The sequence below is a fragment of the Ruditapes philippinarum genome, unplaced genomic scaffold, assembly GCF_026571515.1.
Source record: "Ruditapes philippinarum isolate M1 unplaced genomic scaffold, ASM2657151v2 ctg5747_1_1_1_1, whole genome shotgun sequence".
Classification (NCBI taxonomy): domain Eukaryota; kingdom Metazoa; phylum Mollusca; class Bivalvia; order Venerida; family Veneridae; genus Ruditapes; species Ruditapes philippinarum.
In genome coordinates this window covers 43,814-55,736 of record NW_026865974.1, presented here as the reverse complement: position 1 = coordinate 55,736, position 11,923 = coordinate 43,814, and the positions used below count along the sequence as shown (strand labels likewise).

At 30.7% G+C, this 11,923-nt stretch overlaps 1 long non-coding RNA gene across 1 annotated transcript; it reads left to right on the top strand.

Moving 5' to 3' along the window:
* The first annotated feature begins 8,311 nt into the window (after nucleotides 1-8,311).
* On the top strand, nucleotides 8,312-9,892 carry LOC132730921 (uncharacterized). Its single transcript, XR_009625814.1, has 4 exons — nucleotides 8,312-8,391; nucleotides 8,923-9,000; nucleotides 9,179-9,278; nucleotides 9,494-9,892. It is a non-coding gene; the product is annotated as an uncharacterized LOC132730921 (long non-coding RNA).
* Nucleotides 9,893-11,923: the final 2,031 nt, after the last annotated feature.

The window sequence follows — 11,923 nt, the reverse complement described above, 5'->3', positions numbered from 1 at the left end:
AAAATGAAACGCAATTTATTAAAAAATGTTGTAATATTATTATATATAACAATTTGGAAATAATGTTTGCAGATAGTAGGACTAGATCTATATTTCCTCCGGTAATTTACCTTCGTTTATGTCATCACTGAATTTTGGAGACATATAATAGCAGTATTCCAATTGAAAAATATGGCAACCACTCTTCTGAAAATGTTCATTACACGTGCTGACAATGGTATAGGAAAACGTTCAAGTGTGACTGTAAAGTTATCTATTTCTGGACAGTCCGGTATTGTATGTGTAAGATCCTTCAACACAAACAATCTAGTTAAAATATTAACACATAAAATGGAAATATTCAAGTTAAGTGACCATTATGAAAATCAACATAATAAACCCATTTGATAAATGTATTGACTGAAATAGAAACACTTGACTATGAAATATAATATTTATCAAGATTTGATAATAATGTATATCTACCTTTAAAACGAAAAACGGGTAGTAACTTTCAAATTGTATATTGTTCCGTATGTTTTCGTGCCTGCAGTAAACAAACTGCAAATCTGAAACAAGCATGAATATTCTACATCAGCCTAATTATGTATAACAAAACATTTCAGTAAAAATGAAATAAAAAAATAATAACACAAGCTGAAATTGTTTTCAAAATGCTTAGATATATTCAGGAAAGAGTTCTCTTCACTGTGTATAAATATTATAGTTAAAATGTATTAAGAATGATATGTGTTTAAATTCAACTGCGTCTAAATTACAATTTAAAAATCATAAAATCAAACACCAAACATAAAATTCGTGTTGCTCTAAAACAGATATTTTTAAGGCAATCACTTGTAAAAATCTTGCAGGCTATCTTAGGTAAAACGTGTACAAATACATAATTAAGAATGAGTTGGAATACTCAATGAACGTATGAATATGAGCTATTTAATGCGATACCAGTAAATTCTTTTGTCTCCACCAAATTAAAGGAGGGAACACGACCGTCAACATTGTAATGTAACAATGGAGGCAAACAAACTGACATGTTATGCCTACTAAATCCTGAAACAAAACAATACAAGTACAAGCAAGTTGTTAACTTACTTATTTAAAATAATGTGAATTAAAGACTATCGGGAATACATGTGTGCTTAAATTACTTAAACAAAACAGTAGAGAGATAAAGATTCAATTTCAGTAATTTTCAGTCAACAAAAACAAATATAATACTCAAAGGTATTCGTTTTAATTGCAAGTCATACAATGACTTAATGCTCTATTTCAACACAATTAACGTTAGTCCGGCTTCTTGCTCTGATATTTTGTAATTGTCATCATTTCATTATCAATTTATTTTCCAATTAATTCAAATAAAGCCTAAAAAGGAACATAATGCAAATTATTTCATTCAATTAAAAGATATGAAATTAATTGTCTTTCAGAACTAATGAAATATTAAAAATAATTATTTACGTTTACCTGAGGGACATCTATTATCAGTTCCAAATATTCCATATGGGCCTTGAAACCAAGCATTATCTGTATGTAACAAATATTCTTCTAACTTGTAGCAAAAATTAAATTGTACTGTGTATCTACTAAAAGGTCCAAGAGCTGCAGTCTTATTTCTTTGTGGACGTAAGTTTTTCCAAGCCTGTTGACAGCTCGTGTGGTAAACGTGACGATCATCTAATGGTGATGACGTTGTTATATTTATATAACCAGTCTTCCAACCTTTTGAAGGACCTTCTGGACAACCATCCTTAGACATTGGTAATGCAAATGGTCCAGGCGGAAATGTACTGACATGATAACCTATCAAATATTTTTATTGACAAATTGAACATGTATTTTAACATAAATTGTTGTTGTCTTTTTGAATAAACAATTAAAGCTTTTTTTCCGTTTTAACTGTACAAAACGGGGATATATACAGCCACATGGAGGGTGTATTGTATGAAACCGCCCTTGATGATCAATTGTAACAATATATCTCTTGACGGTAATTTGTAAATAAAACTCTGGATGTTGGATGTAAAATACGACTCTATAGAGTTAATTGTATAATACAATTCTGAAGGATGATCGGTAAAAATCACCTTACAGGATGAAGTGTCCAATAAAACTCCAGACTAATTGGTACAACAAAACTCTGGATGATGGATTGTGCGGTAAATTATTTGTGAATTGTACAATACAACACAGTTAGTGTGAGTCGTACAACACAAATCTGATTGATGAAGAGGTAAACTCTAGTGAGTAAATTATATATAAAAACTATTGAGGATGAACAAAATCAAATCTCTTGAAGATTGGTGGTGAATTGTACAATATATTGTATAACAATTTCTGAAAGGTGCATTTTACATGATATATTTTACTTAGCAGCTAACACAAAAAAAGTTTAAGTTAATGAAATAAACATGTCATTCTCGTAAGAAGTGTGAATAATTATAAGAATTGTACAAGCGAGGTTTTACACACAAGGGGGTCATACCATGCGCGCGCATCTACAAAATTCTGATACCGCGAACACTTCATCAACCGGTATTTTGAACAAAAACGAGTCATGTAAAACATTCAGAATAAATATGAATTTAATTTCTTTTGCAAAAAATGCCCTTACTTCTAGTTTGTGTATTCCAAATGCCTTGACACAACTCTATCATTTCTTGTCAGTATTTCACGTTGAATGCGATTTTGAGTCTGGATACTGCGTACACCCGGCGTACACCCGGCGATGAAATGTTACAGAAATTGAGAAATTGGCGATTAAACTTCAGGCTTTAGACGACTGGACGTTAGTTTATTGTATAATCTATTTCAAAAATATTTTTTCAATCTTTGATCTTTCTCCTTTGTACAAAAAATGACTTAAAACGCACTATTTACAGAACATCTACATATGAAACATATAAACAAATACGTTACTAATAAAGAAAGAGAAAGAAAGAAATTCAAGTATATCAACTTTATGACTTCAAATGGCGTTAAAATATTTATCTTAAAATATATTTTTGAAATGTAAGGGAAGTAATTACGAATCAAAAGCATTTAAATTTTGTAAGAGTAGTATATCCTGTTTCTTGCATCTTACTATTTTCACATATATTCGTGTTTATTTATTGACAGATTTATTGTTGACTAATGCCAATATTAATTCAAAAGTGTATATACCAAAATGTGACTATGAGCTATAATGGCTTTGTCAATTGTGTATTGTGAGATGTATGAAAGAATAAAGTTTCTTCTTCTTCTTCTTCTTCTATCATAATTCAGGTAACATAGTGACCTTACAGGAACATAATTATCATGTTATATGGCTTATTAATTTGAAAACAAAATAAATAACAACATAACATCTCATCATAATGAGATAAAGTTCGTCCCTGGCCCATTGACAAATGAATTAAATGGTAAATTGAATTGTACAAGTTGTTTAAGACTAAAGCTGGAAAATACTTCAATTGAGGTTTTTCTTCAGTATGATTATAATTTTTGGTTATTTTTATGAATAAGATTATAATTTTTGGTTATCTTATAATGTGTTGTTTCAAAGTTTTGGCATATCTGAAAAGTGTTTTTTTTACAAATACAGTTAAAAATTTAATAGCAAAGATTAACGTCTCTTTAGTTATAAAGATTTTTGACAGGTTATTTGGCCCTATATAAACGGTTGTTTTATTCATAATACAACAAGCATCGTATGTTGCGAGAATAGTAAGATGGATTTTTTCATAAGCAGCAGCCGTGTAAATAAAACTATATAAACGTCACTATTATCAAATGAAAAGCGACAATACAAACGTGCAGTATTATAAAAAAATATTACCCTTTCTATAGTGGCTAATTTCTGCCATGTCGTTACTTCGTCTTGTCGCTGTAGAAGGTGCGACAACACGAAATAACGACACAATTATTATTTATTGTTTCGTCGTAGCTTCGTGTCGACGGCCTCCAAACGCAACATTACAGCAAAACGGAAAAATGAAAGTGCCATTACGAGATTTAAATGCGACAACACGAAGATGCGTGTTGGTTACCTATAATGGCGTTATCTAGTGCCGTCGCCTTTGCATTCAACATAAGTGACAACACGAAAGAACGATGAAATGTTAATTTTTTTTCAGCGTGTTGTTCCCTGCCGCTAAGCATGCATGCACGTTTTCAATATATGCCTTTTCACTACAACGAATCAAAATAATCCATGGATATAATAACATGGTAAATTATATCGGGATTATATCCTTTAAATTGTTTTTTTCTCTATTAAATAGTACTAATTTTGTGGTATTCTCGCATTTTTTATACACAAAATGCAATAATGATGGACGCATAGTAGGCGCATGCTTAGCGGCAGGCGACACATGCCAAAACGAAATTAACATTTACCGTATAAAATCAGGTAATATATCCATATATATTACTCCAAAACCCAAATAACATATTATATAAAGGTCACGTTTATTCAATGAAAGTCGGCGGTAAAGACGTGCAGTATATTAAAACGCAAATGGAGTCAAGTCAAAATATATGCAAGGCCGTGCATTACCATTTTTAAGGAGCCGCAAAAACGGCACGGGTATGTGATAATGTAAACAAAAAAATTGCAAGGTTTTTCGTTCAAATGCTTTGTAATATATCACTCAGGTTCTGTAATTAGCTTAAAAAAAATAAATAAACTCAAACAACTTGATCGACAATTTCAATATTCGCTTTGCGAACGGTAGAACAACCATTTTTTCAACCGACCAGTGAAGCCTTTAAAGAACGTTACTATTAGAATCTCTGAGGCGAGAACAAATTTAACCTCCAACAATATAGCCCAACTATAATTTAATTTGCATGACGTTTTAGAATGAAATAACAAGAGGGCCATGATGGCCCAAAGTCGCTCACCTGTATATAGGCCCCCCGGAGCGGGGCCAGTTCAAACATCAAGGCTTTTATTTGAACAAACTTGGTTGACACCCATTAGAAGATGTTTCATGCTAAACATCTAAGGTCTAGCTTATTGGGTTTTCTAAAAGAAGATTTTTTATATATATATCTATCTATATATATATCTATCTATCTATATATATATATATATGTATACATATATATATATATGTGTGTGTGTGTGTATGTATAATATATATATATATATATATATATATATATATATATATATATATATATATATATATATATATATATTATATATATTATATACATATATATATATATATATATATATATATATATATATATATATGTATATATATATATATATATATATATATATATATATATATATATATGTATATTTATAATATGTATATATCTAAAAAAAAAGTCGAGCTAATGAATGACCCCAAGGGCCAATTTTGACCCCAGGGCTCTTATTTGAACAAACTTGGTAGACACCCATTAGAAGATGTTTTATGCTTAATATCTTAGCTCTAGCTCTTTGGGTTGTTTAAAAGAAGATTTTTTAAGTTTTTACTATATACATATAGGGAAAATCAATGACCCCCAGGGCGGGGCCGATTTTGATTCTAGGAACAAAATTTGAACAACTTTGGTTTTGGATCTATAGATGATACCATAGACAAAATATCAAAGCTCTAGGCCATTTACTTTCAGACCATAAGATTTTTCAAGTTTTCACTATATGTATATATGAAAATCAATGACCCCCGAGGGCGGGGCCAATTTTGACCCGAGGGCCATTATTTTGAACAATTTTGGTAGAGGTCTACCACACAATGTTTCATGCCAAATATCTTACCTGTAGCCTTTGCCAATTCAGAGAAGAAGATTTTTTTATGTTTTACTATATACATATTTAGAAACCTATGACCCCCCGGGGCGGGGCCAATTTTGACACTAGGGGACAAAATTTGTACAAATTTGGTATTGACCTTCAGATGATACCATAGACCAAATATCAAAAGCTCTAGGCCATTTACTTTCAGACCAGAAGATTTTTTTCAAGTTTGCACTATATGTATGTAATGAAATCAATGAACCCCCGGGGCGGGACCAATTTTGACCCTAGGGCCATTATTTGAACAATCTTGATAGAGGTCTACTACACAATGTTTCATGCCAAATATCTAATCTGTAGCCTTTGCCAAATCAGAGAAGAACATTTTTTTTAGATTTTACTAAATACATATAAGGAAAAACCTATGACCCCCGGGGCGGGGCCAATTTTTTACACTAGGGACAAAATTTGAACAACTTTGGTAGAGGACCCATAGATGATACCATATACCAAAAATCAAAGCTCTAGGCCATTTACTTTCAAACCAGAAGATTTTTCAAGTTTTCACTATATGTATGTAATGAAAATCAATGACCCCCCAGGGCGGGGCCAATTTTGACCCTAGGGCCATTATTTGAAACAATCTTGATAGAGGTCTACTACACAATGTTTCATGCCAAATATCTAATCTGTAGCCTTTGCCAAATCAGAGAAGAAGATTTTTTTAGATTTACCTATAGACATATATAGGAAAAACCTATGACTCCCCGGGGCGGGGCCAATTTTGACACTAGGGACAAAATTTGAACAACTTTGGTAGAGGACCCATAGATGATACCATATACCAAAAATCAAAGCTCTGGCCTATGTACTTTCAGACAAGAAGATTTTTTAATCTTGTGTTTTTTGAAATCCTTTTTTGGCCCTGTGACCTACATATGCAACAGACCGGAACCATTTGAACAACTTTGAAAGTGGACCACCCAAGGATCATTTCTGCAAAGTTTGGTTGATGTGCAGTCATTGGTTTCAGAGGAGATGTTGTTTATGTGAAAAGTTGACGACGCACGACGCACGACGCACGACACACGACGCACGACGCACGACGACGCACGACGGACACAGGGTGATCACAATAGCTCACCCTGAGCATTGCTCAGGTGAGCTAAAAAACTGATCTTGAGTGATCTTTGTTATACATACGGTATATCGTTCAGATATTTGTAATTAATCAGCCAGGCATTCGGTCTTCATGATTATATAACTGCTCATTTGAACCGTGCATACTATAGCACAGATGACTCAAAATCAAGACCTATTATCTAATTTAAGTTCATTTTCTTACCTAACTTTATACAACTCGATTGCCTAAGAGCATAAAGGTCTTTGTACGATACGATTTTTTTTCTATAGAAACGAATGTTGTAGTTCGTGCATGCGCATTCTGCGTAGGGCAAAAGTCAATATTTGTTTTTCGTAAATACAAAATTTTTGGGCAAAATTCACATTCTATTTTTCATTTTCTACAATGACATTCAAACTTGCGTACGCTTTGTATATGTTAAGTTATGATAATCAGAAGAAAGCCACGTGTTTACAGCGGTCACATTTGTCAGTACCACGTTGCCAATTTCGTCCTTCATGTTGTCTGGAGAAGAATTCGCCACATAATCGACATTTATTTTCTATATGAGGTATAAATTTGACTATAAAAAGTTATTTTAAAATGCAGAGTTAGAAAATCTTTTAAATCTTTTATCAGGACAGAGTGTTACATAAACGAGTAAACAAATTATAAAAATATTGACCTCAAACCTTTTTGAGGATGTACAATATATAACTAATAACTGTGTACGCAGTCTTTTGATTTTTTTTAGATTATACGCAAAATCATAATGTGTATTTTCTTTAAAAAATGCGTTTTAAGATTTTTTTTATTTCGTATACAGGAAAAAGAACAGATTGAAAATATGTTTTTGAAATAGATTCTACAATAAACTAACCTAAAGTCGACTGAAAATTTAAGTTTAATCGACAATTTCTCAATGTCTGTAACATTTCAACGCCAGGTGTACACACCCAGCAGGCACTCGACGTTGTTTCAACGTTGAAACAACGTTGAAATACGGTCGTGACGTTGTTCAACCAATATTCAACTATGGACAACCATACGGATATAATGCCAATGTATATACAACGTTGATTCAACGTTGTTTATGGTCGAAGTTTTACATTTAGTTTAATCATTATATAAACTTTTATACCACTAACTTTGTGATATTATTCCTTTATTGAATTAGTCTGTAAGTGATTTTTGTCAGGAAAATTTGCGTTACAATCTTTTTCCGTATATTCAAAATTAGCGCTTAAACAAATAAAGTTGGAAATAATTTTTCACTTTCTATCAACGCTTTAAATATTAGTTAATATGTTTTGTTGTTTGTTGTTTTATTTTTTAGTTCTTTATGAATAATATTAATTAATAAATTGATATTATAGTCAAAACCCCGTTTATAAAATAACCCTGGTCAGGGGAAGTAATTGTTGCGGGTCTATGATTTTGTTTGTTGCCTATGATTATCGTTCGTGCAAATGGTGGCGCTGTTTGGAAAATTTGAAAACAACACGATTGGCATTTTATATGGATTTCGAAGGTATTACCGTTATGTTTTACTTTAGTTTACTGATTATTTTCTAAATTATTATTATTTATTCTTTAAATTCTACTTTAATTTGCTTTCTGAAATAAATGAGAGATGAAAACACATGATTGTGTTGATTTGACACGTTTTCGCGACCTAATTGGGTTCGGTAGGCCTTGTAAGCATTAAGTTATTGATGTCCTTGGCAATTTTATGATTTTACAAATCTTGTCTTTCTTTAATTTATTTTTCATATTAGTAAACATATGTCTGTACTATATCCTATTTAGAATTTAATCAATTTAAAAATTGAAACCTATAAAGTAGTTTGGCCCACTTAATTTACGTCCCAAGACGATTCGTCAAATATATATAACTATGTTTTTATTTTAGTGATAGTATAATACAGTGTTAATTAGTTTGAAAAAAACAACATTATTATTAAGTTAAATAACAAATTTGAGTGTTAAAGTTTAATAGTCGTAAATTTATGGGGAATAATAAATCTACTTCTATTTTATTATATATTATTTTATATTCTAGATCCTAGTCCTGGCTGAAATTTAGAGTATTGCAGCTGTAGCCTGTATACCATACATTCAACATGAAAAGGACTGTCAGGTTTGTTAAATTGAAATTTATTCTTATTATATAATATTAATTTATATATTTGAATTTCTTTACAATACAAAGTATAAATTTTTCAACTACTGGATATTTATCTTGTCTTAAAATATTTTTTTTTCGGAATATTCCTGTAACATTATTAATATAAAATTTACATGTTTGTTGATTTCAGGATGCTGCATAAAATGGTCTTAGCTATAGCCTAGAATGTTAATTTCTTGGGAATATGCTGCAAGGAACTGACGGGGAGCAGTTTTTCTTACCAATCATAGGTGAGACTTTTAAATAGCTTCTTTTAAAAAGATTTTGTTGTCTTATATACAGTATTTGCTGTCAATATCAAACTTAGCTATGTTTCAATTTCTATGCCGTTTTATGATGTAAATCTTAGAGAGATAAAAACAAATCACTAAGTTGAGTAATAATATGTATAATTTGAGATTGACCAAGTCACTTTTAACTACAAACTTCTTATTTTTATTTGCAGAAGCAGTAAGAGACAGCCAAAGAAGTACTCAAACACTTGTCATACCCAGAAAGATCTAGAAGAAAAGATTTTAACAGATTGTAGCTTAATTGTTAAAACTATTAAAGTGAATTTAAGCTGCACTTGAACTGTATTTTTGAAATAAAATATCTGAAGTATTTAATATTGTCTTGATATTTTGTTAAACTTGGTTACTTTGCTTTATATCCAAATATTAAAGTATGGTGGGTTTTCAACGTTGAAATGACATTGAAACTTCAACGTTGTGCCAACGTTGAAGCTGCAACGTTGTATCAACGTTGAAATTTCAACGTTGTTTCAACTTTCAAATCCGAATATAAATCCAACCTTATTTCAACGTTGAAATCTGACTATAATTCAACGTTGAAACAACGTTGATGTGCCTGCTGGGCAGTATCCAGAATCAAAATCAGAACCCTTTTTAAATCAAACCAAAATAAAAGGCGCATGTGTGACAGCACTTTACTATATGAAAGGCGACTATTAAAGTTTGGAAGCCAGGACTATATCCGCAGGGCCCTATCGAAATCTTCTCAGAAATCACAAAACTTTAAAGCAGCACCCCTCCAGATTAATGTTGTTTCTCATGAAAATTTTGAAAATGCATTTAAAAGTATAGTATTGTGAAGTAACCAAATGAAAACAATTTACACATGATAAATTTTCCCACGTATATTAGAAAAAGATGTTCAAATATGAAAAAGTGGTCACCGTTACTAACGCAGTATAAATATAGTTATAAATACTGAAAAATCAGTCATTAATCGCACATTATATATGAATTACTATTTAAATGTTGGATCTTTTTACTTATTCTAAAATATTAGCACATTTTTTTCTAGTTTTATCTTATTGAAACTTTTTAGCTCATCTGGAGCCATAAAGCTCTAAAGTCTAAAAGTTAACAAATGAATAGATTAAAAGTTCAGATGTCTTATCACAATGCAATGCGTTAGCTCTTACATCGACGCGTCTGTCCATATGGAAAACAGTTCCCATTTACGTAGGGACAACAATTCACACATGATTGAATCTAAATTTTCAAAATGTTTATCAAGAATGAACAAATATAACGAAAGAAGAAGAAAAGCGTTATCATATAACATTACAATAACTAAGTTGTCTAAAAGAGTAGATCAGTATATACAATATGAACACAACTTAACATTGAATTCCATTTATTTGTGCGGTGTTTTTAGATAAACATTGATATTCAATGATTTCATTTGTTGAAATTTACATTATTGTATACATCTACGTTATGAATGTTTGAAAGAAGTCACCCTTTGTTTGTCTGTATAGAAACATCCTCTAATAATTCAAAACCTAACTACAAAAACTTACACCCGGAGCACAAAGTCAAATTACATTTAGATATTCAAATTGAACAACTGTCACGTAAAGTATAATGCTTGTTTATTCATTAATATTTAAACGAATGTATTGCATTTTTTCTTTTCTTAAAAATGAATTCTCTGTGAGAAATCGCCTTTGAAATATTAAGATAAAGTCAACATATGCAAAAAGAAATATACTATACATGTATTATTTATAAATAGAAACAAACTATTACAATTTGGTAACTTCTCAAACTTTTTTATTTATATCATTGCATATCTGTTTTTAAGTCTTTTTATTATTATATTTTAAGGTACTGAAGTATCAAATAATTGAACGTTTTCCAACTTACCTTTTATGTTAGTAAACAGAAGTGCAATTGATAATTCTACATGCAAAATTTCATATATCCTTGCCATAACAGCTTTCACTAAAAGTACGCCGGCAATACATTGTTGCATGTCGCGTGTGTTATTATATATAACTTATGATATCATCTAGATTACCTGTGGGAAATATGGACATTTTTTCTCCAATTCAACACATAATTTTGATTTTCAATCCATTTTAATGAACGGAATCACGATCTTTATGATCTAGTTTTCAAGTTTTTTACGTAATTTATACACTGCTTTTCAGCTTTTAACTTGATCAATTACTTGTTTGTGGTATATTATGCCACAAGGGTAATTCCTTTGAAAACGATTTATTGATAAAATGAAACAATTAAGACGTATCATTTAGCATCTGGTTGTAATATACATATCAAATTATCGTAGAAAATTATGGAATTAATAGCAGACTATTTTGTTGTTGTCTTTCTAATTTGTAATTAATCTTTGTTTCTTATGTGCTGTATCGCTTTCATCTAAACGAATAAAACGTTCAAAACTGATTATTTGTTTGCAGAAATGATTAGTGTATATGGGTTTTGTTGCTTTGAGAATATATAAATCTATGATCTTTATGATCTTGATTTCAATTTTTTTTTACATAATTTATATACTGCTTTTCATCTTTTAACTTGATCACTTTACATGTTTGTGGTATGTTACGCCATGATTATTATCA